This window comes from Morone saxatilis, unplaced genomic scaffold, assembly GCF_004916995.1.
Source record: "Morone saxatilis isolate NCDOM2014 unplaced genomic scaffold, NCSU_SB_2.0 Contig22, whole genome shotgun sequence".
Lineage (NCBI taxonomy): Eukaryota > Metazoa > Chordata > Actinopteri > Moronidae > Morone > Morone saxatilis.
The window spans coordinates 6,901,560-6,906,461 of record NW_023339785.1 but is presented as its reverse complement, the minus strand read 5'-3'; positions in this window follow the sequence as shown (position 1 = coordinate 6,906,461).

Here is a 4,902-nt window from a genome sequence, read left to right as displayed (position 1 = left end):
GTCAAAATCGGTTTAGGCACTCTCTTGCGAGAATCCAGTCCACCTCACAGTGTGGCATATCAAGATACAGACAGCATTGTATGCACAGGTGTGCCTAGCTGCCACAATAAAAGGCAACTGAAATGTGCGTCCACACACAGACAAGCCACAGACGTGAAGTTTAGGACGTGCAGTGAAGCTTACGAGGAATGTCCACAGAGCGTGACATGACATGGAATGTTCTTCTCTACCGTAACTCTCCAAGGCGTTCAGAGAATTTGGCAGTACTCCCAACCGGCCTCACAACCCAGACCAGGTGTAGACCACACCAGCCCAGGACTCCACTCCAGAACCTCACCTCCAATCTACGGAGACCAGCCACCACGCTGCACATCGGGCAAACAGGAAGAACTACCACAAACGTCAGGAACCATCTAAGAGAAAGCTGATCTGCATGCTGTCGTCTCATCGGGGTCTCGATGATGCAGTTCGTGTCAACCGTGAGTAGAAATGCGTCCATTCTGGAGCGTCTCATTGGAAAGATGTCTACTTGCACGGGATGATCCCTTTTCACTGGACAGGGCAATGCAGGCAGCGTGTAGCGTTAGTGGGAGCGTTGCTGATTCAACTTTGGAGAAGTGCCCATTAGGCGTGTTGGTATGGCAGGCGTGTGTTACGACAACGAACACAGTCATTGATTGATGGCATTTGAATACACGATACCGTGAGAGATCCTGCGCCATTGTGTGCCATCATTCAGAACTTTCACTCAGTGCAGCAGATAATGACCATGTGAAAGATCTGTACACAATCTGGAAAGCTGAAAACATCCCAGTCTTGCATGGCCAGCACACTCACCGGACATGTCACCATTGAGCATGTTTTGGATGCCTTGGATCGGCGTAACGACAGGTGTCCAGCCTCATACGGGCGCGTCCTGCCCAATAGCCGTCACAATTGTTTCCGCCACAAGCCATTTGAGAGGCCAGGGACCAAACATCCCACAGGCCTTGCAATCAACAACCTCTGACTCCAACCTCCTGAAGTCCGAAGGCGAGCAAGATGTGCTCTGCACTCGCGTGAGGCAAATGGGGTCAAACCAGATACGACTGGTATCCCGGACCCCCCCGGACCCCCGGAAACCCCCCAATACCAGTGCGGACACTGCGCACATTGGTGTCGAGTGCCGTTTTCTAGGTTCCGTGGCCCGCAGCCATAAAGGCAAACCTGTGCCAATACCAGTGCGCCTGCGCCTGGACAGCAATCTGAGTATGCACCACACGTCTGCACTACGTGAGGTGGACTCGGAGATTGATCGGCAAAGGACAAGCTGCTACCTAACCAACCCAGATTCTGCTGACGAGGATCTGTGAACCAAATACGTTTGCAAGAGAAATCAACAGGCCCCCTATCCTGTGGTACACCATAGAGAAAGTGCTTAGATCCGTTGAGTTTTCGCATCGAGTGAAGAAGATGGGCACACAGAACAAAAGTTCTGCCTTTTAATAATCTCCTCGTTATATAGACTCAACACACTTTGTTGTACTCACCACAACTTATCAGTACACATTGTTTATCTGATCCTTCGTCTTTAGTGGCGGGCTTTATTGTACTTGGGACAAGGTGTGCATCGGTTAGACGGACAACGACCTCAGACTGGGTCGTAAGTGAACGTGCAGAGGCAGAAGGGCAACAATGCACATATCAGGTTTGCCAATCCTTTTCCGCTTTGCTCTTGCTGCGTTGCAGCGAAAATCATTCAGCCTTGTGTCCTTATTGCGCTAGTTTCTTCACTTCGTAAGACCTTCCTGTTTCCGATTGCCCCGTAGTTCTGGCATGGCCTGTTGTCTAATTCCTAGCCAGGTGTGCGTCACTCTCTCGAGGGACGCCTGGCTGGTGTGCTCGTGTGAGCATGCTACAGGCGGTGGACTTTCGGTTGCAGTCACTCGCTGTCCGACCTGGCTGCCAGCAGGCAGGCGACCTTTCCTGCTGTCCGGCCCGCTGTCCGTGAGCTAGGCTCCTGGACTAGTAAAGTCCAGTGTGCCGTTCGAAACGGGTGGTTGCGACTTCACACGTGAACTCCGTTGTTTATGTTTCCCGCTCATTGGCCAGTCTAGCCTACGTGGACGGCGTGACCGTGGCAGTGACCGACAACCGTTCCAGCTGTGACAGAGGCCGACTCGGTGCGGAGCCCGGCGTCTCTGCGTCACGACGCAGCCAAGCATGGCCGGCCCCGTCAATCTTGTCATCTGCGGCAGTTTTGCTCTGACCAAAGTTTGCGGACATGCCATATGACTTTAAAAAACAGCAGTATAAACGAGTCTCTCAAGCTATAGGGAATTAATTGTGTTCCAATCTAATGAATGACGCGGCTTTTCAATAATCTACGTCTTAAGTGGTATTGTTGCATCGTAGGCACATAAAGAAATAGTACTTCCAATTTGGCGCCTGATTACGCTTTGGTTCGTTGGGGATTTTTGGGAAGAAGATTAAAGAAACGAACGGGGGCCAGCAGCATGTCAGTGGGACTAACCGCATTGGTAACTACATTCTTGGAAACTACTGCAACTAGAATCAACAGCAGTTCAATTAGTGGATACGAGATCAATACATCGTATCTAGTAGTAGAATCTGACTGGCACATGAACTTTTTCAGCACTTTCGTGGTTGCATGCCAACATAGAGACACCCAAGTGGCCCCACACCCTTGGGGCCTGAATACACGATTGGCCACACACTAGCTTTACTGATGGTTTGTTTTATAGAGGTGGGCAGATCAATTGGCTGTGGGGGGGGAATGGGGAAGGCTTTTTATTTCTTCGTGCTAGGGGAATCCTTGCCTTACAACAGACCTCACAATTCTCCCCCCATCAACCTGGCTTAGGCCGTGCTTCCCGCTGTCTGATGCTCCCCCAGCCCCGCGACTGCTTCCCTTGCCGTTCCCGCCACTTAGCGCTTTCCTCTCACACTTGTGGGTTACCCATCGATGCCGATAGGAAATCCAGCAGATGGTGCAAAGAACACCTTTCTTAGCAATTTTTAAAGGCATCCTCAGCTCGTTCTACAATCTGTGTACATAGAGAAAGTCTTAGATCTTTGAGTTCAGCTCATGAAGAATGGGGACAAAAACAAAAGTGTTGCGTTTATAATTTTGTTATATAACTCAACACTTTTGTTTATACACACATTATAATACACATTGTTATTCTTTTTTAGTGGTTTATTGTACTACATGGTGTTGTTAAGAAATGACTCAGACTGTCGTAAGTACTGAGAAGAGCAAATGCATTAGGTTTGCCATTTTTCTTTTCTTGCTTTGAGCCAAAAGTCATTCAGCCTTTGTCTTATGTTGTATTTTTACTTTAACCTTCCTGTTTCCATTGCCCTTTCTATTGTTCTAATTCTAGCAGGTTTGCTCACTCTTCTCGAGGGAGGCTGTTTTGTAGCATGTAAAGGGTATTGTGGTCACTGGCTTCCACTGCGCAGAGGCACTTTCCTGCTGTTTTAGTAGCTTGATAAAGTCAGTGTGCTGAAACGTGTTGGACTCACTGAATCCGTTGTTTATGTTTCCCTTGCCAGTTACCATTAATTATGGAATAGAAACTTAGTTACAAGCCCACTGTGTTTCTTACACAAAGCATTCAATCTTTCATTTGGAGTTTTGCTCTGAAATATTTGTAATGCATATGACTTTAAAAACAGCAGTAATAAAATCGAGTCTCTCAGTATAGGGATTAATTGTGTTCCAATCTAATGAATGATGTTTTAATATTTGTTTAAGTGGTATTGTTTGCATGTGGCACATAAAGAAAATATTCATTTGCGCCTGATTAGCTTTGTCTCTTGGGATTTTGAAAATTAAGAACAACGGGGGCCAGCAGCTTGTTAGTGACTAACGCATTGTAACTACATTGGAAATATGTAAATAAATCAAAGCAGTTCATTAGTGGATACGGAATAAATACATATCAATATTAGAATCTGACATGCACATGACTTTTCACACGTTTGTGTGCATGCCAACATAGAGACACACAAAGTGCCCCACCCTTGGCCTGGATAACATGGCCACACACTAGCTTACCATGGCTTTGTTAATAGAGGTGGGAGATTTGCTGTGGGGGGAATGGGGGAGGGCTTTTTTTTTTTTCTAGGGGAATCCTTAGCTTACAAAGACTCACAATCTCCCCCTCACTGGCTAGGCGTGCTCCTGTCTGTGCTCCCCCCCCCCCCCNNCCCGCGCTGCATCCCTTCGCCTTCGCCACTAGCGCTTCCTTCACACTGTGGGTACCATGATGCCGATAGGAAAAATCAGCAGATGGTGAAACACTTTCTTAGGGCATTTTAGGCATCCTCAGTTTCTAACATCAGTTGCCTGACATCTCCAATTAATCACACATGCTATCTGTGTTTTATAAATGAATGTAAATGTATTTATCATCTAGATGTGCTTGCATATTTTTTTTGTACGCATATATGTCCAGGTTGAAATCCATTACAGCCGCTGCCTGTGCTCATGACCAACAGAAGGAGCCAGAGAAGCTCACAGTAAGCTTATTAATGTCTCCTGGTCGCTCTCCAGTATGGGCTTGCTAGTTGCCATAGCAACCAGGCCCTAGATATTGTTCACTAGGAGAGGCGTGTAGATGTAGTATAAATATAAACACCCTGTAACCATAGCCAGTGCTTTTTATGTAAAGCAGCCCACCTCGCCCATCATTATTAGCCTACAGTATACGTTATTGTGCGTTATAAAAAAGAATATATCAGGATTCTGGCTTTTCTGTATCATACAGGTCATTTATTTTGCATTTATATGGTATCACTTGCTGCTGACTCTAGTTATATTTCTCCATCTCTGGATTTCAGGTAAAACACCAATGCATCTGAATGTGAGGCTCAACACTTACAATCCAAATTCCA